At 40.6% G+C, this 24,184-nt stretch overlaps 1 long non-coding RNA gene across 1 annotated transcript in view; it reads left to right on the top strand.

Moving 5' to 3' along the window:
• LOC113947393 overlaps window positions 1-6,515 on the top strand; it is a 28,216-nt gene extending 21,701 nt beyond the window's left edge. Inside the window, exon 3 of the long non-coding RNA XR_003527705.1 lies at window positions 5,879-6,515. This is a non-coding gene — a long non-coding RNA (uncharacterized LOC113947393). The remainder of the gene's footprint in view (window positions 1-5,878) is intronic.
• Window positions 6,516-24,184: the final 17,669 nt, after the last annotated feature.

Here is a 24,184-nt window from a genome sequence, read left to right as displayed (position 1 = left end):
GTCAACATCCTATAGCGTCCAGCTTGGATGCTGCCCTCCACACCAGCTGAGCTCTGGAAGTCCTTAGTCAGCAAAACTTTTGCTGACATGCCTAATTGCAGTCTCTGGGACATGTCACCTCCTCAAAACCCAGACTGAAGCCCTTTCCTGAGCTGGGACTTGATTTTACTCTCCTATTAAACCTGATGGAAGTAATCCACTTGCCAGGAATGGAAGTCGAATGGGACTTTTTAACATTTTTTTAATATTTATATGTACATACATACACAGATACACATATACACATAAAAGGTATAACTTTGATGTGCTCAGAAGGATGTTCAATAATGTTTTCAGGAGTTTCAACTAAACCTCAAAAGTTTTTTTGTCAGGGATACTGGAGACAAGGACATTATTTGTATCATGCCACTACTGTGAGGATAGGAATCTTTTCTGCCTTTTGGCTTTGCTATATGGCATTCAGTCAAGCTGTTTGGAGAGACCATGATAATGGGCTAGAGGGAGAAAACAGGCTGTGTGTTTATTTAATAAGTAGCTTTTTGGTACAAAATTGATAAATCCACCTTTCTGGTAACATTCCACAGTGAAGTGGAAGAGAAAAGGGGGCAATACTGGCATGATGCTGTAACACCCACTTGTAGGGTCCCCTGCTTTCTGATATAATAATGTATATATAGATACCAGTAATGTAGACATACTGTATTTAGCCCCTTTCCATGATAGGTTAAAGATCAAATTAGTAGTAGCAACTTCCCCAAAGGCTCTGTTTGGTTAGGATACCCATCTCCACTCCTCCTTTTAAAGAATGAAGATGATACAACAAATCCAGACTTTCAGACCTGAAGAGAGGTAGAGGATCAGTTGCCGCAGGTTGTCTTGGGGCCAACCAGCCCACATGGCTGACAGGACCTGGGTTGGGAACAAGCACTCATGCTTGTACTGAGATTTTGCTCCTGCACAGGCAGGCATCCTGGAATGGCATCAACTCCAGCTGCCCAGACTTCCAGGGCTTTAGCCTTAGGGGCGGACAAAGAATTCTCTACCATTCAAGGCCTACAGGAGACCAGAGCATCAATCCATTCTCCCCCACATGCACACTGAAAGAAAACTCCTGGAAATCTGTCTTCATTACAGCAGGATCATCCTTCAGGACAGGAACATGTTTCCCTGACACAGGGACAAATGCATGGAGGTGATAATGTTGAGTAAACATGCTGAGATTGCAAAGCCACCTTGAGTAAAAACTGGATTTTCACATCCTTAAGGTAGTTAGAGCCTCTGCCCTCGTTATCTGAACTGCACCCACACAGGCAGTCCCTGCAAATGTAGCACTGTACAAGTCTGAGTTTCAGATTTATTGTTTAAAATTATTTTGAAACTAGTGACTTATAACACAGGCATATCTGCTCAATCATGTCAACAAGTCACGGTTCTTATAATTTGGGGTTGTATGAATCTTAGATTTCTAAGAGGCAAATTATATATTTATGCTAGAAACTGATGGATTTACTATAGTTTATTTCAAGGTGGGTTTTTTTTTTTTTCACAAAGATGCATACCAGTATTTAAGTATGATGAGGTTATATAAACCAATAAAAGCAAAGAAGTTGCAAACTAAGATTGATGATACATTCCTAACTCGTGCTGTTGTGCCTGGTTATTGCAGGACTGCCAACCAGCTCACGAGAATTACATACTGCAAACAGAGCTCTGTGTGTGTGGGGGGGGAAATCATTCTTTTGAGTTCACCTTACTTTCTCTGAACTTTATTGGCATGTTTGAGTCATATCTCCTTTTTAATGCTTTGAACTTATGGAGCCTGCAAACTCGAATACAAACCTCCTGGTGGATCAGGGAGAACAAGGCTAATATTTCCTTCAGACTCCTGTTTAAAGTACAACCACCATCTTAATCATAGAATCATAGAATCATAGAATTGGGTTAGAATGAACCTTAAAAGTCATCTTGTTCCAAGCCTCCTGCCATGGACAGGGAAACCTTCCACTAGACCAGGTTTTTCCAAGCCCTGTCATTAAACACTTCCAGGGATGGGGCATCAACAGCTTCTCTGGGCAACCTGTTCCAGTTCTTCACAACCCTCACAGTAAAGAATTGCTTCCTAATACCTAATCTAAATCTATCCTGTTTCAGAAGCCATTATCCCTTGTCCTATCCCTACATGCCCTTGTGGAAAGAATTGTTCTGCTTTTACCACAAAAACATACTTTTCTTGCTTCTCTTTGCAAATCATTCTTGATCAACCTCGTTATTTCCAGAAGAGACACCAACCAGTCTTCTTTCTTTTTTTTTTTTTTTTTGGTGGCGTATTAGAAAAGGAGAGGCTTTGCAGAGCACAGGTAAGGAGCTGTTACACATAGTGACCACAGGTTTCTGTTGGTCTCTCTTTTTACTCTTTCCTAGAGTTCAAAAGCACACATGTCTTTTCATTCTCTTACTGGATATGAGTATAGTTTCAATCCCAGAGCGGTGGTATCTAGAGAGGAGTTTAATCATTTTTCCTCTCTCATTTTACACTCTCATGTCCTTAACCCAGTTTAAATGGTGAAAGCACTCTGGACCAGTGATTGCTGTCAACCCAATATGTACCCAGTCCCTAACACTACAGAGCATCAGCCCAATGAAAACATTAAGTGCATCTCTGATATAAATGCTAAACAATTGATCACAGATCCCTAAATCATACAGTGCAATGTAATTTCTTCTGATTTTGTTACACTTATTTATATCAGCCTATGGTATCCATAAAAGAAATTTGTAATGAAGTCCCAGAGATGCTTTGATTTAATGTGGTTACAGGGACTATCACTGCAAGTGGGAACAAATAGCTCTAATGGATTTCCTAGTACCTTGTTTTCATCATCCATAATAGACTTTCATCTATGCTGGTCGGAACTGTAGGATGTCCATGTGTTCTACACCCAGACTTTAACAGATCTATATTTTATGGCCCTACAGTAAAAGTAATTGCAGGTTTTATAATGTCTGTGTACTGTTCCAACTGAAAGCAGTCCATTTAGAGACTTCTGGAAAGTCAAGGTGTTTCAGTTGCAAATGCATGAGTTGAGACGGGCTCCAGTTGTGCAGCCTCCTTTTAATGGGGGCACATTCCAGAGATCTTTCTTTTCCTTTCCCTGTATCAAAAGAGAAGAAATGTTTGAACACGAAGAGTTTAAGCTGAAAGGATCCTGTTCCTGAGTTTTATCAGTTCAGAGGAAGTGCAGAAGCGTGGAGGCCGGTACAGAAGATGCTGGCAGCTGGAACAGCCCATGAGGGCACTGTGCCAGTGTGGCTGCTCCTCACCCCCTTCCCAAATCAGAACCTTCGGCTGCAGCTCACACTTGACAAAACTCAAGAATCGATTTTGACTCACTGTCTGACCTCAAATTAGCTTTTGAAAGCCGTGCAACCGTTCTTGGCAATCTCACCATAGGAAAGCAGGAACTAAGGCAAGCAGAGAAAAACAAAATCACTTCCTTTCTCTCTCTTTTTTTTTTTTTTTTTTTTTTTGGTGTTAAATGGCAAATTATACTGTCTACCTAACATTCAAGGGTTCTGCCAAACATTCGTACCTACACAGCCCTCCACAGGGCTGCCTCCTGCCCCCATGGCAACAGCCAGCCCTGCAGCAAGAATCTGGCCCAAGGAGCAGGAGAAGGTAACAGGGGAATGGGGCTTTTTAAAGGAAGAAATACCCTCTAAATTCCAGTTCTGTTATTTGCAACTCTCAAGACCAAGAATAACTTGGTCCGAGTGTTAACAGTGCCTTTTTACTGCATATGATGAATGGATTAATCCTGTTATTATCAGAACAATTAATCTTGCTTGGCACTCCAGGCAAAAAAAAATCCAATATGCTGGATTCCACAGACATGGCAGTGCTTCATAATGTTTTGTTATCTTTTCGATGTATAATTAATAAGGAGATCAGGGAATCCAGGAGAATCAGCCAGCATTAAAATAAGCAGAAAACAGTATCTGGAGTTGAGTCTCAGCTATTTCCATGACAGTATCAATTGAAAGAAAATTCCCCAACTAAGAAACAGGCAAGATCCAGTTGCAGATGGCTACAACACAGATGCCACTTGCTAAATTACCTGAAACTATTTTTGTCATAACATGAATTATTTGTTCTCAGTGATTAGTCTAATTTTAAAATGTTATTGTTTTCACCATACACTCCTTGACTGGACTACTCCAGATGTATGAACTAGAGAGAAAATGATAGCCAGCCTATATCCTTGGCATCATTAGGCTCCCAAAAGCAGCCATTCAGCATGAAAACTTATGCATGGCCAAGAAGGAAAATAAAAAAAGCTTTAGTCTCATGGATAGGCAGTTAGAGAATGTACTAATCATGTCATTTATTTATTTATTTTCAGAATAGCTCCCCAAAATTACAGACTTTCCTTGACCCAAACAATATACATTCTTCCTCCAGCTCTAGAAAACCATGTGAATCAAACAGTTATTTCCAAACACAATATTTCTTGACTTAAAAATTACCTCCCCTCCCAAAACACACACACACACACATTATCTCTTTACGTCCTTTTCCCACCCATGTTAAATACTGATCCTGAGGCTGCACAGGTGACCATACAATATTTGTTACATGCCTGATTCACCTTGCTACTTGGAAAATAAGAGGTCACAACATCCTTGGAGATCCTGCATGGATCAGTGGGGGTTGACTGCTGCAGCCCTCATGTGGCCAGGAAACCACCGACCTGCTGTAGTTCAGAAGTTGTCTCAGCAGGACAGGAATTAGTTCATATCTTGTTGACTAGTAGCAAAACTTTTATTCATATCTTTGGGGGGGGAGGGGGAAGTGGCACTTCAGAAGGAGCTGATAAATTATACCTTCACTTTGCAACATCCCCAGCTGAATGTACCACAGAAAAGTTCTGTGTCACTCCAAATTGCTCATGAGGAACTGGTGTGCTGGTGCATATACCTGATTATGGGACTTTGGGGAATTAACTCCTACATGTCACTGAATCAATTCCCAAACAAATGTGTGAACTCATCCTGATGAAGAGAAATAGTCAGCTTCTACAGCTTTTGCAGCTGGATCATGGGAGGAACAAACTAAAATACAGCTCCAGAAAGTAGGTTTGTGAGCACCAGGTTGTACTCAGTCTAATGGAGCATAGAGTAGGGAACAGGAAGGATTGGAGAAAGTGTGGTGCCTTGGATAATCATGCCATAATAAATAATAATGGCCAAAGCAGAGTGACAGAATTGGTACAAACCAATGTGGATGCTGGAGGTGGGGAAGGGCACCACAGGCCCATTGAACCAGATGTTCTCAAATGGCTGTGTGTGCCCCTGGCCAAGCTGCAGGGCTGCAGGCACGTGAAAGCAAAGCTTCCTCATCTCCCTCTAGCCTTGCCTCCAGGCTGGGCAGATCCTCACACTAGGAGAGCAAGAATTGTCTTTGGCATTTTATACAGGAGTAAGAGGAATACAAAAAAGAGCTCCATGATTTTCTAAAGGACTTGCAAGGTTGGTTCATCACATGGTTGGTCCCAGTGCTCTGTTTTTTCCATTCCTTTTATTTTCTTTGGCTCTAAGAAAGGATGTAAATTTTCTCAGTTCAATTGAAATATCATCTTCTACCTATATAGCATCTGTACTAGGTGGTATTTATTTGCAAACTACGCTCCTATATATTTCGATTCAGAGATTGAAAAATCATTATACTTTGCTTTCCAAATTCCTACATCTCCTCAACTTCCAGTGATCTCACAGTGTAAATACTAATTGCTACAAAAAATAAAATTAGAGAAAATTAGTACCCTTACATCTGCAGCAAGGCAGAAATGGATATTTTTTAATGATTTTTTTTTCCCCTCAGGGTTTACTTGAGCATCAAAAACTTTTACCTTGCTGGAGGTCAACAAAGAAGAAGAGTGCTATGAGGGATAATATAATCACTCCTACATATCTACCACCTTCTTGCAGAGAGATAACCAAACACTTCAAATATGAGTGGACTCAAAGACCATGGTAGTTAATGGAAACCTGTCAGCTGACATTAATGCTCAGACCTTTAATTATTTTCTTCCAACTAAAGAGAAAAAGAACAAATTCCACCATCTATATAGCAAGTCATAAATCATTAAGTGAATGGCAGGATCTTGAAAAGGGTTCTCCTGATCCCTACAACACCCAGCTGCTGATGGTCACATCAACCCATCTTCTCAACCCAACAATGAAATTCCCCCTCAGCCACCATGATGGCACTTAAGTCTTAGTGGAGCTCTCATGAAAATACACAAAGGAGGATCAAAGCTTCCCTAAAATCAAGTGCATTTTGCAGACTCAAGCCATACCAGATACGTGGCAGGGGTCAGACACATGTTGTGATTAGAGATGGTCCGGTGGAAGATGTCCCTCTCCATGTTAAGGGGGTTGGTATGGGTGATCTCTAAGGTCTCTTCCAATCCAAACCATCTGTGAATCCAGGCTGGAGCAGGTTTGCTTACAGAACCTGTGACCCCATGGGGGACGCACGCTGGAGCAACCTGTTCCTGAAGGACTGCACCCCGTGGAAGGGACCCACACTGGAGCAGCTGGTGAGGAATTGCAGCCTATGGGAAAGACTTATATTGGAGAAGTTCATGGAGGACTGTCTGCTGTGGGAGGGACCCCACAACTGAACAGAAGAAGGGTGTGAGGAGTCCTCTCACTGAGGAGGGAGGAGCAGCAGAGACAAATGATGAACCGACCGCAGCCCCAGTTCCCTGTCCCCTTGTGCCAGTAAGGGGGAGGAGGTAGAGAAATAGGAAACGAAGTTGAGACAAGAAGAAGGGAGAGGGGAAGGTGTTTTGAGATTTGTTTTTTATTTCTCATCATGTTACTCTGCTTTGATTGGTAATAAATTAAGCCAATTTCCCCACATCAAGTCTGCTCTGTCCGTGACGGTGATGGGTGAGTGATCTCTCCCTGTCCTTATCTCAACCCATGAGCCCTATGTTTTATTTTCTTTCCTCTGTCCAGCTGAGGAGGGAAGTGATAGAGTGGGCTTTGGTGGGCACCCAGAATCCCGAAAGGGTCAACCCACCACGACTCATCAGACTTTTCTTAGATGAAAACATCAACAGTGAGAGATGAACCAGACCCCCAGATAGTGTATATTCAGTGAACACTGGGAGACTGGAGACAAGTTCACATGGACTCTGACTAGACCTTGGTACACATCCAGAGACTCCTGTGCTCACAGGTGTGTTTCCAGTGTTTTCAAGAATGCTGCTTGGAGGCAGTCGTCCATGGAGCCAAACTGAGGATCCTGGAGTTCTTGATCTAACTGAGCTCAAGTTCTGTACCAGAGAGGTTGGAAATTTCTGAAACCTTTATTTTAATGGGATCTCTTTTGCTGTCCATGTGCTTTCCCACAGGAGCAGGACTGGATTTGGGGAATCCTTTCCAGACCAGTGGACATGTTTGAGACAGCTGGTCTGAGGCCCAGCACACTCTCAGTCCTGCCATGAAGCAGATTCCAGAAGTGTGATGTCAGAGAAGGACAGGGCTGGGAGCACAACCACCAGCCACAGAAACACACTGGTTCATCAGCAGCAAGGATCATGAGATGCAAGTCCAGGTTTGCTAGTACCCCGTTTCAATCACTATGCAACCATTTTCTTTCAATTGCTTCACAACTTTTGCTTCTGTTTGACTCACAAATATGGTGTAAAGTTTGTGTTTGCTTTTTTTTTTAAGGACCTTTTTACAAGCTAGAAGTCCTGTGTTTTCAGCTGAGGCAATTGCAGACTAACCCAGCTCTGATGGCCACACCATTATCTTGTTTTTCTGTACTCATTTTAGTGTCTCTAGCTGGTATTTCTCATTGTTCAATTTATAACAGGACTACCCTTGAGCTTATTTGTGTACAGGGCTAACCACAATAGGGCCCTGTTTCATAATTGTGCTGAGGTAATGCCCAAGGCTCTCCACAAGAAATAAGAATAAATGACATGACACAACTGTGCTGAGTCACACCTTTTTAAAGCCCAGCTCTTTTTGAGGGACACAAGAACATAGATAAAAACAGCCACAGGCAGCAAAGAGCCCCTTCTGAACAGCTCCTGGTAACTCATTCAAGTCAGCGGTCATAAACAACAATAGCACAGCTGTTAGATAAATGGGATGCTTACAACTGCACACAGAAAACCTAAAAATTTCAGCAACAAACCCATTAGCTTTTACTACATGAGTGGTACAGGACCTGCTGTTTCAGTAATGCTCTGCTGGGTCACATAAAACCTGTAGAGAAAACAGAGAGAAGTCTGGCATCCATCCATTCCTCCATCTGTCTGAGGGCAGCTGGGAAACTGCCCCAGTCAGTCCTCAGGTTCAGGGATGCTCTAATGCTGCAGCCACTGCCAGGCTATCAGAACTGTTACATGGCCAACATGTTTACAAGCAGCTTCAGTTTGCAATGAATGCCTTGTATCATCTCTCACTAACAATTAAAATGAAAGCTCTATTTTTTTACAGCTGTTTTGAACCGGCCCCACTCCTATGATATGTAATATCACAGACTATCAGCACCACTTCTGGATCATCTCATCAGCCTATAACCATATCCATCAATGTCCTATTTACCAGAAATTTTATAACTGTTTTTTACCACATCCCATTAACATCAGTAACCCACAGCTCCATGTAAGACAGTGGAGAGCATATTCTGGAAAATACATGGTGTATATTAAAAGCATAGGGACACACCAGAACATAAGGTAAAGGCATCATGAGCCTGGAACTGCTATTTTTTTCTAGGGTTTTGTTCTGAGTAAGGTGGTTTTCTTTTTTCTCACTGCTCTAGATAGTCCTCCTAATTTGTTATGACTCTAAGCAACAACCTAAGAATGAAGGAATTAGATTAAGTCCTTCCACTTAGTTAATTTCCATGATCTAATATTTCTCTCGTGTTCCAACACAACTCTGTGCTCTGCTGACGACATCAGGGCTGAGGAAGTCTCTTAGAAGGTGGATTCAATTCAAGGGCAAGACAGACCAGAGACCACTTAGCTCCCCAAACAAAGTATTCCTGGTTTAGTGTGCTTGTAGATGAGCCAGAAGAGCCAGAAGCTGTAATGAAAACACTTAGGAAACCAAGCCCCTTTGGATATAGAAGATCAATAATGTTCTCAACAAAGTTGAAAACAATTCAGAACATGGTCTCTCACCAACCTGCACTGTAATGTTTTAGTGTAGTTTCTGTGGATCTCATTTTTGGCAATATCTTGAAACAGCAATCAATACTTGCCCAGGGTACACCTTCCCTGCCATTTATTCTGTTATTCAGCCAGTGGCAGCAACAATCATTTAAGGACAGCTAAGCATTGATATGTTGCTAATGCTGAGTATGGCTAACCAGGATCAAGACCCTTCCATGTTGGATACTGCAGAAGAAAATATGCCCAGATACCCATTGCTGTAGCAACTGAGCAAATCTTGCATAAAATAAGTAGCGATGGAAAGTCACTAGTGGGCTTCCTACCCGTTCATGCTGCAAATAAAAATGTTACCACAAAGACAGTAGACTCTAAAAAGGAATGTACCATCTATCAAATGGGCTTGGCTTGTATGGAAGAAAGAAGACAGGCAAATATTTTAACAATATGGGGATTAGGGTTTTGCGGCAGCAAAGTAAAGTTGGTTTTGTGGGACTGATTCCTGGTATGTGTTGCTGTTGTTTTTCCGTTGGTCTGTATTTTATGTTTGCCAGAAATGTCAAAGTGTGAGATGTAAGATTTTGTTTTATGTCCATATATTATGAAGGAAGTAAAGCAAAGCAATCCATCAATCCAGTGACTAAGGTTTAACCTTTCTTCCTTAGACTGCTTCTCCTGCTCTTCCAAGAAACTGTGAACTCTCTCATGCCCAGGAAGTGCAACAAACCTTAGACTGCGGAAACAAAAATTCTTATTGAACATTTGGGAAATGTTCTGAACAACACTGTCCATCTCCTGCAGCAAAATGTTGCAGCAGAGAGAGGCAGCAATGCTGAAAACAAGTGGTAGAGGAATATTGCAAAATACATGTGGCTGTAGAACCCAATATGACTGTTTCTCTGTCTGAGGGAGCTGAACACTGGAACACACTGGGAAAAGCACTACAAAGTGCTGGATGTGCTGGCATTTCTGAATACTGAGTAGCAGCAAGAGCAGGGCATACACAGCAAGAGAAATACAAATATATCGTCTGAAATAACTAACCCAAGTTATGAATTCAGTGCTTTTAGGTGACTGCTGGACATGAGTAAAGAGTAATATTATACTTGTGCCTAAAACTAGTCCAACTCTTTGGTTTTCAGATCCTTCCTCATGGAGTTCTCAAAAGAACTTCAAAAGAAAAACATCTGTGTGGTGAGTGACAGAAGATGCTGGGCTGAACAGAGCAGCTTTTTCCAGTAGCTGAGGACAAGGAAAGGACTCAGACAATCATGACTTACACTGGAATTAGCCAAGACAAAGCAATAATGCTCAGCTGGTGACTGGATTTGTATACCCTTTTAAAAGGTTAACTTACTTCACTATGATTCATCTGAGTAGCAAACTCATTTTAAAAGTAACTCTATATGTTACCTAAACTTGATTTCTTGGCCCCAGGTTTCCCACCTCAGTAGTTTGACTCCACCAGCAGGAGCAGCTCTGGCAGAGTCAGCATGGATAAGGCCCCTAGGATGGTGATACCTTTACCAAGCTACCACTTCCACCCACAGGGAACAGGACAAGGCACCTCCATTGCCACATCTGCCTGGACCCCCCTCAGCCGTCACACCCTGCGAGCCGGGTGGTGCTGCTGGAGCGTTCAGAGGGATCTCTGAGGAACATCCCTGCCAGCCTGACCTCTCCCTGGCTCTGAAGCGTGAAAGGGAAAAGGAGGTTGCAGGACAGTGGTTCAGGTTGCCTCCCATGCCACCCCCAGACTTGGGAGCAGCAGCCAGAGGACAGTTTCTCACTTCCCTTCAGGAGTGACCAGTAGGTGTGGGGGTCTCCCTTCCCTCTCCTTGCACTCCCACGGGTGCCCTGCCAGAGATTTGGTCTGCAAAGCCCATGCACCAGCTCCATGCACCCTCTTAGTCTGCAAAGTGCAGCCTTGTCCGACTTGCCCACAAAAGGAGATGCAAACTGTCTTGCCGGAGCTCCTCTGGGGCATGTGGAACCCAGGCCCCCAGCAGAAGGAAAACCCAAACACTGTCATTGCAACAGCACTGAGCCATCCCTCTCTGCTGCAGCGTGGTCTGAGCTTTAGGAATTTTGTCTGTGTGATTTCCTCCTATCATCTGATCTCTAGCCCGCAATCAAATTGAACCATAAGTGTTACAGGTGAGGAAACGAAAAGTGCTTTCATTCTCTCTTTGCATCCCTCCTTCTTCCCACCTCACGGCCTCCCCCCTCACCCAAATCAATCCAAAGCTACAGAAGTAGAATCACAAGTTAAAGAGCAAAAAATAGGGAATATGGAAAAAGCCTGTCATAAAAAGGGGTTACTCATAACCATCATGAGGAAGCAGGGTGATTATACACACTTTACACAGAACGACAGAAACAATAGGATTACTCACACCATTTCAAACCCTAATGAAGTGCATCAGTTACACTCCCACAGCAACCTGGAGAAAGAAGGAGAGTAAAATCTGCTGGTTTAGCCTAATAAGGACTTTGTCAGAGAATCACAGTTAACATGTCCTACTTACTCAGGGTGTGCTACAAGGCTGCTAGGGACTGCAGTCCAGGATTCCTATATGTGCTTACCAACCCGATGGAGAGAGGGAGGGAGCACACACAGATGTGGTTCTATTCCAGTGTCATCCTTAACAGAATCAGTTCAGGACAAGAAGGTAGGTACAAAGTCAAAGCAGGAACCTCAAGAGCACTTATACTGAAACTTTGAAGATTACACCTTATGTTAATTTTAAATCATTGGTGACACATTTAAATGCCATTCACATAAAGACAGAGGAACAGGACAGTTCTTCTTAAATGCATTTTTGCAACCAGACCTCTTGAAAAGAGCAAGCACTGGATCAACTTTATGTGTCTGTGGAGGCAGCATCTGTAAATGGTACCAATGAAAGGAAACACACCATCTGCGATTATAAGTCTGTAATTTTCTAAAACCTTTTGTAAGTAGATTATGCACTACTTTCCAGATTTCCCTCCTGGATGGACTTTTTTGTATGTGTGTGTGTGAAATTTAGAAAATGACTGGTAATCTCCCAGGTACAATTTATCTCATTCTGTCACAGAGGTTTCAGCCAAGTGAACTGCCCTCTCCTTGACCACAGGAATCCCGGGCAGCTGCACTGCAGGTGCCCACAGCAGCTTGGGATGAGTCTATTCCACCTTCCTCAGGAGCTGAGCTCCTTTCAGAACTCCTTTTACACACCTTTCTGAGTCTTCATATTGCCACAACACTGAAGTACATGCTCAAACTGTCCTGCTCCTGGACAGGGCGTTAAGTGAGTGTTTAAAAAATGTCCAGCATGGAGATGACTTCCCACCTGAGACTCACCTCATGGGAAAGTCCAAAATCTGAAAATCTTTGATTTTGTGTGAGATTGAAATAATTTAAGGTCAGTGATTCCCTTCAGACTTACGACAGTGCTTCACTGCAGGTTCACATAATTTTGACCTTTCTATTATAATGTTACAGAAAAATATAAATCTAAACTCTAAGCATAAAAATAAACCAGAAAGTGAACATCATGCATCTTAATTGTGTTGAAATAAATAAAAATATTTCATAAAGATGTTGGTGAAATCATTGTGTTCTGTCAAATTTATCAGTTTGTGTTGAATCAGCACTTTCTAAGTCTCCATCCAGCTCAGGCATTTGTATGCTCTTTACATCTATTCCTTTTCAGCAGAAAAGCTTTCCCAATGTTTTTGACAGCACCAAGATAACTCCTTTATAGGATTTGTACTTAAAATTCCCTTTTACTTACATTGAAAAAATAATCACGTAGCTTAATTTTTTTTCCCACTCCTTGCCATTAGAGCACCATGGGCTTCATAAGAAAGCTGCTTTTTATCTGCTTGGAGCTCTTCAGTGTGAATAATCTCAAGCAAAATTCAGCAGAAGGCTTCTCAGTTTGCATTTCCCCTCCCCTGAGTGCCTGAGTTCTCCAAATGCATAGCAGGAACACCGAAATAAACCCAAACTTTTTGCAGCAACCCTTTGGTGTTTCTGTTTATTATCATGCCTGATGCTACAATACACTCTCTTTTAAGAAAAGCAGTGTTTAATTGACCAAACAAGAAAAACAAATGCTTCCTCAAGGCATAAATTCCATGAACTGTTTGGATGTTTTCTATGAAGCTAACAAACACTTCTGTCAGTGTTTGGAAGTCTTAGACCCTGGTTTTTGAATGGACTGAAGAAAAGAAGAGACAGTTTGAATAGGATTTTACAGTTTCAACAAGTTTAAAGGCATTCCAGGGTAAATACTACTTGTTTTACAGCATTGCTCATAAATAAGTGAAGTTTTTTAAGATAAACTTTATACTCAGATTAAAAGAAATTTAAGTTGTATCAGAATAGCTAGAATAACAGAAGAATATGGTTACACTCCAAACTTACAGAGAAGAGCATTGGGCCTGCTATTGAAACCTTCTTTTTAATATATTTGTTTTTAATGTGCTCCTGTAATTAGACTACATGTGGAAACACTAAATGCAGCTTTATGGACTTTTGGGGGTCGGTGCAGCTGCAGGGATATAATCCACAGATGATCCAAATACAGGAAAAGAAAAGGATTCAGCTTTTAATACCAACTTCATTTGCCAACTTCATGCTGGTACAGTGTAGGTGAACATAAGGCTATAGAGAGGAGGACTAATTCTTGTTCTTCCCAACCAAATGAAAAACATTAAATCAGCATTTTCACTGCCAGGAAAAGGAAAAAAAAGGAAAAAGAAACAAAGAGGAAAAACCTCTTCAGTTTTCAGTGGTTTTAGCGTAACAAAACCACTGGCAAGATGGAACGCGGGTTCCAAAGCCATCAAATTCTTGAGGATGTCTCAGCACTGTCCTTAGGAGCAATGAATCAAAGACATACCACTGCCCCACGGGCAAGGTCCCTGATTTTTTTCCCTTGCTGTTGCCCCTAAGGGGGAGCATTCCAGGAAGGATGTTGTCTTTTAAACAGAAATATGATACAGTGAGCCTGGAAGGAAGAGATACCTGCCTGGGACAGTTTTTGGTTACCCAAGAGCTGATGTTTTTCCCATCATATCTGAAGTGATCTGTAAGTGCTCTGATGTGCATGATTGCCTGAAAACAGAATGCTTAATACACCCAGTCAAAATATGAGGCTTATACATGTGATTTTCGTTTGATCAAATCCAGAAAATATAGTTCTTCACTCAGGAGTTTCCTGTGGAAATTCAGGCATTATTCAGACCACATTCTGAAAATTAGTATGGAATAGTAATCCTTGTTACCCAAACTGTACAGTACCAGACAAAGTTTTTGAATCCTGATTTCACTAGCATGTTTTAATTATTTCAGTTTATCAATTACTTTCAATTCCAAGCTTTTAAAATTCCAAATTTATATCAAGATATAATTATGGCATGATGTTTGGAGACATAAACTCTTTGATGCTTGGGACATCTTCAATGCAACCAGCTGTGATTATGGTTTTTAATAACATGGGAACTGCTGCAACCCAGACCTGTTGTGAACAGGTGACCATTTCCAGTTCAACCAAAGCACAAGACTTTCAACTCTTCCCTTCTGCAAATATGTCCTATTTGCCTAAATTGTCAGCTGAGAAAAGAACTTTATTTCTTGGTCTCTAGATAGGTATCTACTAGAAAATCTGATAATCCTGCTCAGTCTCCATTTTGGAGAAGCTACTGAGCATATTTCCTTAGAAGATGATCAAGTTTAATCAACATTCCTTTAAATTGTCTGTGTTTAAACCTACAGACCTGAAAACTACATTATCTTCCTTGACTGCACTGTGAACTTCTAAATGCACCTGAGTAACTTATATTTCTCAATGCTGTTCATTTTTGACAGAGTGCTAGAAAATCTAGTGTTCTCATCTGGGTTTTGGTTCTGAACAAAATCAAAATTTGAGGTCAAGTTTTGCCCTCAGCCTTATTCATAATCAAGTTTATGCTTCTACATGTATTCAACTTTGAGAAGCAAATAGCCTTCAGAATTCTGAACAGAATTTGAAGGGTGAAAGACTGCATATATTAGAGGCAAGAAAACATTCCTGCACAACTCTTTAATAAGCAGTGAACCCATAATAAACATCCAGAATTCAGAAAATATAGAAAAAAGAAAGCTTGACTAATTAGAGGTTCCAATTATTGGTCACTAACTAGAAATTACCAACGCTATCAAAATTCCATTTGGTTTTCCATGAAAGGTTGTCATATTAAAAAAAAATAAAATTCCTTGTAGTTTGGATTAAGGATTATTACAGGATTGTGTTATTTACTACTCCAGCTATTCAGAAGTACAAATTGGTTTTTAAGTATTAACAGAACCCCTGGAGTATTACAAATTTTAGTTCAAAGAACTGTGTATCATAAAATTCAAAGCCCAAAGTGCTTTGCTTATAATTTTCCTGTTTTAAAAGCATCAAGCAATCTGAATGTAGAAACTTAATCCTATGCAGTCTGTATGACCAGGCGTATAACCCCAGCTGGCACAGGTATGCAAACAATTGAAAAGCAGAAAACAAAAGCTAATAATTTGAACCAAATGTAATTGATTAATAATTAACCCTGGTACCAGCAATACCGATACCAAGAGATTCTTATTCTCTCTTTGTAACAGACTGTAAATTCTAGGGCTTCAGGGTTTTGTGAAATCAAAACAAAAAAACCTTTGCAAAATCTGCAATCTGATTCAATCTTGAGTTCAGATCATATCCTCCAGAGGCTCTATGTGTATAGATCTACCAAGTTTTTGGCTGTGATTGCAATTAGAAAACAAGCAAGTGAAAAAACATTCTGTAAACTAGCTACATGAGGTTTCCCAATAGAATGTTCAGGCTTTTAAGGGCAAATCCACTTCATCAATATAGAAAATCTTTTCAAAAACATTTTTAAAGGATAAGAAAGAAAAAAAAGACAGTGTTGCTGTGTCACGGACAGGATGTTGAACAAAGATGTTTTAGTGGTGATAGTGGTATACATCTCTCACCATATCTATTTAGTAGTTATGCTTAGGTAGCAATAAAAATGAAGAATGGATGATTATTGATTATGGGATGAAGCCCAGACTGGTGTCTGAACAGTTAGAGTAATCTGAACTATGTAGACTGCTGGATGCTCATCTGTGGTACAGAGGACAAACCACGAGTTTAATGGAAGGAGTTACTATAAATAACATCTCTTCCACTTTATCTCAGGCTGAATAAGTGCAGCCACCACAGTAAAACAGCATTATATCTCAACTGAAAATGCTGTTATGATTGCAATAAGGTAAATACTGCAAGTTACTTGAGGTATCTTTTAAGAATTTTTAGTTCATGTAGCTCTGACTTGTTTGGCATTGACAATTAAATTTGACTCACAAAAAAAAAAGTTATCATTCATGTTCACATCTTATTTGAATAGAAAATCAAATTCACTAAATCTGCATTATATTCTCTCCCAAACAGTCTTTGTATCTCTTTTCTTTCACCTCAGGAAGATTTTGCTTTTGTTACCATCAGATTCAAAGATGCTACAGACTTTTGACAAGTACCTTGCTTAGTTTTGCTGTATCATCTACTATACAAATCAGTTTGAAGGCATGTTTCAGGTTTTCTTCACTTAATTAAAATGCATATGTATCACTATCAAAGGACTTTTTAGGTCTTTGAGCAAATTCTGACTGAGACACCTATACATTTCTGCAGTTCCACTAACACCATGAGAGCTACATGAGGAAAAATAGATACTTCTCTAGGAATGTAGAAACCTGTATCTCTTAAATAAAATCAATTTGCTTTTACACAATTTAAGCTGCATATTATTCAAAGTGTGGCCTGCAGACAATTATCATTATTTAAAAAAAAAAATAGTTGTGATGTCCTTTTTACACCCTGAAATGTCTGGGAAAATCTCTTTTCGTGCCTCTATTTTTCACCTGAGCATTGAGTATGCAGAGGAGTTTTAAAAGGCTCAGCAAAGGACTGGTTCATTAATAATACAGACTTTGTAGGCTTATGGATAAAGTTACAGGCATTTAGTTAACTACAGCATTATAATTAAGCATCCAGAATATGAAAGCCTAAGTGCAGTGTTCATCTAATTGTGCTACTGGTTTAAGACTGGATATTAATCCAAGGCATTTTACTTTCCAAGGGCCAAAAGCATGCCTAAAGACACATTTCAATCTCATCCAACAGCAACACACAAATAAATAATGTGTCTCTGAGTCATATAAAGTGAAGCTGAATACCATAACTGGCTGCATGTTCCTTCCTTCACTCATACTTTAATTATGCAATCAATAATAAAATGTTTAAATCAATAATTTTGAAGTTGTGAGCTCAAAGCCAATATCAGCGGGGGAGGTTCTGCAGGCTGTGCTTTGCCAGAGCTGCATTTTCATAATAGTTGTGTCTTGCATTGAGTGCATTAATCTACAGATCAGCACATCTTAAGAGAAAATCCACAAGATTTCCCAGTGCAACTATATCCCTTTCCCACTCCTTTGGACTCAACTGTTTTTCTGTCTTGACTTTAATGCCTTTACGGGAGATTACAGCATCACAGAATACACTGAGTTGAAGGGACCTACAAGGATCCTCAAGTCCAACTTCTGGCCCTGCACAGGACCATCCCCAAGAGTCACACCAGGTGCCTGAGAGTGTTGTCTAAATGCTTCTTGAACTCTGTCAGCCTTGGTGCTGTGACCACTGCCCTGGGGAGCCTGTTCCAGCACCCAACCACCCTCTGGGTGAAGAACATTTTTCCTAATATCCATCCTAAACCTCCCCTGACACAGCTTCAGGCCATTCCCTGGGGTCCTGTCACTGGTCACCACAGAGAAGCGATCAGTGCCTGCCCCTCCTCTCCCCCTCAGGAGGAAGTTGTAACTGCAGTGAGGTGTCCCCTCAGCCTCCTCTTCTCCAGCTGAACACAACAAGTGCCCTCAGCTGCTCCTCACACGGCTTCTCCTCAAGGCCCTTTTCCATCTTCGTTACCCTCCTTTGAACACTCTAACAGCTTAATATCTTTGTTAGACTGTGGTGACAAAAGCTGTACACAATATTCAAGGTGAGGCTATTCAAGGAAAAAAGCTTCAAACCTCACAAAAATAATCCAATCTAGAAATAATTCACACAGAGCAGGGCTCTTGGAGCTTTCCCAACTCTGTGCGCTTCCCTTTCTCTATACTAACGTTATTTCCAAACAGGCAACATTAAAATGGCTTGTAAATAAAAGCAGTTGCAAAGGAGAGAGGCAGAGTCTGTATAAACTGAGCTAGGTGAGGACAGGTTGAAGCAAAGGGCCAGGAGGTCATCCCCTGCCCCAGCAGCATCCCCTGTTTGGCTGCAAACGCAGCCTGTGCTCTGCATCCAGGTGAGGGGAGAGGCTGCAGCCCCCACACAGTCTTTCACCAGCCCTGATTGGAGCAAGCAGCTCTTTTGTCGAGTATGACATGAGTCAGACTGCTGCTGAAGGAAATCACTTTGTTTACAGCCATGGGAAGGGAATTGCTAGAGCAATTAAAATAATTTCTTGTTTCATAATACAAGCCATACCAAGAATGCCTGTTAGCTGCGTTTCAGTCTCAGGTACTTAAAAAAAACAAACAAACAATCAATCAGAAAAAGTAGGTTTCTAATTTCACAGCGGATTGTTAGCAAAGAGCAATCTTTGTTTAATGCCCCCAAATCTGAGATGCTGCTGTGCCTGGCAGGCACCCAGTCCACATTCTTGTTCCTGAGGAGCATTCCCTTCCCAGCTAACTGGAGATGGTGGGTGGACCAGGATATCTACCGAGATTACCGTCCTCTGCTGCCTGCCTGAGGTTTTACCTGTTTCTGAAGGCTGTGAAGTCATGGGGTGTGCAGGTATTCATGGGGGATAAGAGAGTGAAACATGAACCTGTCACCCACTTCTCACCAAGGTAGTTCTTGGCAGGGTACTCTCAGACTGCCGGTGGGACACACAGGGGGATGCAGGTGCCCAGGACTGGCCTGACTCCAGCAAAGTGCATCCATTTCGTCGTTTGTCCACAGATATCACCACTAAACCCAAGATTTGTAATAATGGGGTCTAATGTAAGACCTGACTGGCTCAAGAAGGGGAGATTTGGTTTGGTTTGTTTCAGTTTTTAGAATTTTCTAACTGTGCGTCTGCACGGCAGAGCTGAAGCCCAAATATATTCCACCTGCTGACAGCACCTGTTAAGTCCAGAAAGAACACCAAAATACTGACACAGTCCATCACAGTTAACGTTTCTGAAGACCGAAATATTTACAGGGAACTTGGTTGGTAAGGAAAAAATAATAAGCTCTCTTTCTCCCACACACAAACAAATGTACAGTTTCACAGAGCAATTCTGAAGAGCCGTGTTAAATAATGTATGGGCTGCTCGTGGACATTTTGCAGAAGGGAAATGTGAAATCCATAATGTTACATATTTCACTATTTGTTCAGCCCTAATGTTTGTTAACTGTTTAGAGAAGGAAAGCAATCTCCTCCAAAACATTTTGATGTGTCTGGAGCTGATTTTCTGGAGAAATATGATATTCTTTCAGATAGAGGGGCATAGCATCATGATACTTTCATCCTGGAAGATTCCTGAACTGAACAGATCTATTTCATCTGCAATGCTCAGTAATCATACAGATAGGTTTTATGGTGGTTGTTTTAAGGAAATGGTAATGATTGATAGAAGTGCTGATAATTAACATTTATCAGTTGCAGAGGATTATGATGGATTCTCTACCATTGCAAATACTTCAATCACAATTTGAATTTTTTTTTCCCCTAAAGATTAATTGTAATTCAAACAAGAATCTCTTCAAAGACTTCAGACTTCTGTTACTACAGGAAACCTAAAAAGATTATCACGATGGCCCTTTGCTATGATTATTCATGGAGCAAGACTACCCTATTCTGGGCACAGTGTGAGAAGCTAAAGTTGGTCTCTGTCTGAAGAGTTTTTCAGTGTAAGACTGAGATAAGAAGCAAGAGAAAGATACAGGGAAACAGGGCAAACTGACCTACACAACAATACCACGACAAAATTCTGAATCTGTAGATGCTTTTAAGAAAATGCAATCCTCTGAAGGCTCAGGAAGTTTCAACTATTTTGTAAATACAGTATATCAATATTGACTTCCACATCTTTTCTTTCTGGTAAAAAAAAAAACAAAAAGAAGTTACTATTAAATAGTAACTTTTCAATTCATATGTACAGGAAGGTGAGTCTGGTAAATCCTATGAAGGCTTTATTTCAGTTTAAACTGGCTATATCCACCCAACATTTCAGACACCAGCAACAGAAGAAGAACTGCTGTTTTCCTTTGAAACAATGCAGCCTGACAGTGGAATTGTGTTGGACATCACGGTCTAGGTAGAGTCAGGTCTGGACAACACTTACAACAAATATTCATGGCCTTCAGAAAATAGTGTGTATAAACGTCAATGGTGGAAATATACTGGCTGGAGCAGGGAGAGAGACCCCTGAGAGATATAACCCTGAAAATGTATCTCTTTGGTCTCCTTAAAGAATCCATACCATTCTTGACTTCTTTACAGGAAGACTTAAGCCATGGTGGAGGATTGCTAATGACTATCCCTACTTGCATTGCTTGTGCCCTGTCAGGTTAATTATAACAAATCCACATATACAATGTCCCTATGAATCTACAGAATATAGTTTATATCTGTCCTAAAGAAGATGAAATGAAATCAGATGTAAGCTTATGTTCTCATATGTAAATTATGTAGCAGGGTTTCAATTTAACTACCAAAATATTAGATATAACTGAATCTAAAGAAAATAAAATAGTTTAAATGAAACATATCCTCCAGCATTATTTTTTATTTATAAATCATTATGCAACTATGAATCCCTGAGACTAGTTTTAATTGATAAATATTGCATAAGGTCTGTATTAAATCTCTTTTTTAGAGATGATTTGCATTTTAAAATGGACTCTAACTCTATAATGCAGGCTTGTTTATAATAAATATATAAGCATACATATATCTTCAAGAATTAAATATCATTCCCAGGATTTCAGGAAGAAGGTTAATGTCTTTTGGAAGACATTATTGTCTTTAGTTAGTTTTTTAGAGACCAGTAGGAGCCGTCTTGCACCTGTTAGCCTGCAAATCCAGGAATTACAAAAAGTTTCACAGACTTTGCATCCAGCTCCCCACCCGTTAAAAGACAACTGGAGGTGTTTGCTCCTGCACCTCTGAGTCTTGCAGGTGCCCCTCTAACACAGGAGCCTGAATCTCCTCAGCTCTGGGTGCAGCCTGAGGTTTCCCTATTTGATAGTGTGGCTGTCTTTAGGGAGAAGTTGACTTGTTAAAAGACACAGCCATAGCTTGTGTCCCAGGCTTGGAAAGCATTTCAGGACCATTTAATTCATCTCTTTATTTCCCGTTGCAGATCCGTCTGCGTTTCTAAGTGCTGTTTGAGCCCTATGGCCTTTTGTAGCTCTCTGAGTACAAATTCTCTTCATAATAAAAAAGGCAATTAACAAATTGCAAAAGAAATATTCCATCGTGGGAAATACAATTCTACACGTATATTATAGAAAGAAAAAGGAACAGAGATCTGATTTTGACTGTGGTCACTTAAGTTAATAGCACTATTTCCATACATAGCACTAATTACTTGCTTCATATAGTTGCTGGACTGGTGCCTACAACTAAAGGAAAGATGTAAACTGGAAGAAGTGGTAGGAAGAAACGATTATAGGAAACACTGATATTCTTTCCTCAAATATTTGTTGCTTTTCTTAATTTCTTCTTCCATTTTTCCTTCCCTCATTCTGTATTTAGGTTTTCCTCCTTACAGTCGCCAGTCTAAGCCACTATTTTAGTAACTCCTATCTTTAAAGTATGGAATTTTCTTTCTACTTACACCCACCAACTGCAACAAGAAGGGGGGGGAGAAGGTTTCTTTGTGATAAAGGGCAGCATTGCTGTGAAAAAATGACTGTTTAAAAGTGAAATCCTCTCAATGAACAAAACTGCTGCTTTTTGCATGATCCCTTTTCCTCTATGGGGAGAGGGAGTAGACCATGGACCCCTACACTGATCTTCAATCCCTGCTCTGATTTAATCTGTGTTTTCTGCTTGTGATGACAGACAGGATGCAAAAGCCTCAACTTCCCTCAGAGACTATGATAAAACTGAAAGGTCTGCCAGGCAGTCATGCTGCATTTTAACTGGTAAACCAAAGCTCTTCATATAGGAACCATTAGAACCATAATCATGAAACGCCACAGTAGTGTTTTTACAGTCACCTTTCAGGGGGAGCAACAATCCGAAGTTTAACCTTTTTATAAGAGTGAGTTTTATGACTCCTGGACTTCAGTCTGTTTAGTTCATCCCCAGAAAGGTAAAAAAGGATCTGAACACGGTCTGTAAATACCTCTGAGAGCAGAGGGCTTTTTAAACTAATGGAAAAGGGTAGAGCAAGATCCAACACCTGGCAACTATGCTAACTGCATTCAGGAGCAAAGGCATGCACTCCTCACAGTCCAGATCTCCCATCAAATCACTTGCTCAAGGTTACCCTGGGTTTCTTCTCAGCCGAAGCCTTGAAGCTGAACCTGTGTGCCCTACAAACAGTGAGAGGCTCAAGGAAGAAACCAGTTTGATAAAAATCTATGGCTTTTGTCAGGCAAGATGATCCTAAATAGTCCTTACTGGCATTAAAACTATATGCCTAGCATTCAATTCCAGTGGCACAAAGGGAGGAGTATTTAATTTGGAAATTCTTCAATGAAGTGTCTCTCTTTTACTTTCTCTCAAAACATGCCTGTTCAGGAAGAAACGTGATATGGCCACAGTGCTCATACAAAGGTTTAGCATTCACTAGGTGCAAATAAATTCCTGTTCTGTTTTCCTGAACAGGTAGAAGCTGTTGAGACTCCACACTTTTACCAGAATATTCAAGTCAGAGGAAAAAAGCTTAAAAAAATTTAAAAATTAGAGAGACTAATTATGAACATTTGTGAAAACTTTTGATGTTGGGTAAAAATAGCTCAGATCAACACTGAACTGTTCATTTCACCTGTCCTCTCACAAGTCTATTCACTGACTTTTGAGGTCATGTGGAAATACCTCTGGCCTGAACTTCAGACTCTCATAAGTGAACTCCACAATTCGTGGGGAAAATGTCATTTCTGAGATATTTCAAACTCCTGTGAACGTGCTGAAAAGTCCTGGAATTAAAACTGTTTTCATAGCCTGCCATTAGAAATAATCACATTTTCTTAATGTCAGAGACGCAGTGCCAAATATGGCTTAATTTTTCTCCAGGTTGCTATGACTGCTAACAACTCCATAACCAACAGTGCACTATCTTTTTCAACATTTTAGGTTTGTGTACTGGATTCTTTATGCAATATCCTCCTGTGCTCTAGGAGAGTCCAACACTATCAGTATCTCACATACAAGCTATGTGGGTGTTGCGGTAAATGGTTTACACCAGAATTAATCATCTATAAGGATATCTAGGTTGTATCATATAGATAATAGCAACCTTACAGCACTGATATCCCTACATCCTTATGACAGATTGATTCAGAAAACAGGTGAAAAATTTTTAGTCAGGATTACAAGAAGCTCCTGTAAGTGTGACCAGAACAGAGATCTGCGGATTGACAACCTGAAAAGCATGGCAAAGTAAAAAAATATCTGCTATTTCCTGATCTTCCTCATCAGCCTTTTAACATTTTAGGATCTGATTTCTTTGGGATTGGATGAAAATTGCAGTGACACTGCTATGGACAGGAGGATGTTGGGCAAGTGTCTGCAGACTGGCCACTTCACAAGCAGCGATGCTCCACATGGCAAGGAATTACACAGCAGCCATTTTCACTGTTGCAAGCTCCTCTTTCTGCAGATGTAGCTGGTGCTGGGGAGGAAGGACATCCATGAGCACAAAAAGGCTTCCATTGGCTTTCTTCCTCAGAGGGCTTATTCAATGAGCAGCC

This window comes from Corapipo altera, unplaced genomic scaffold, assembly GCF_003945725.1.
Source record: "Corapipo altera isolate COAL_440 unplaced genomic scaffold, ASM394572v1 0, whole genome shotgun sequence".
NCBI classification, from domain to species: domain Eukaryota; kingdom Metazoa; phylum Chordata; class Aves; order Passeriformes; family Pipridae; genus Corapipo; species Corapipo altera.
Note: the sequence above shows the minus strand (reverse complement) of the source record. Positions and strands in the feature narration are given on the sequence as shown.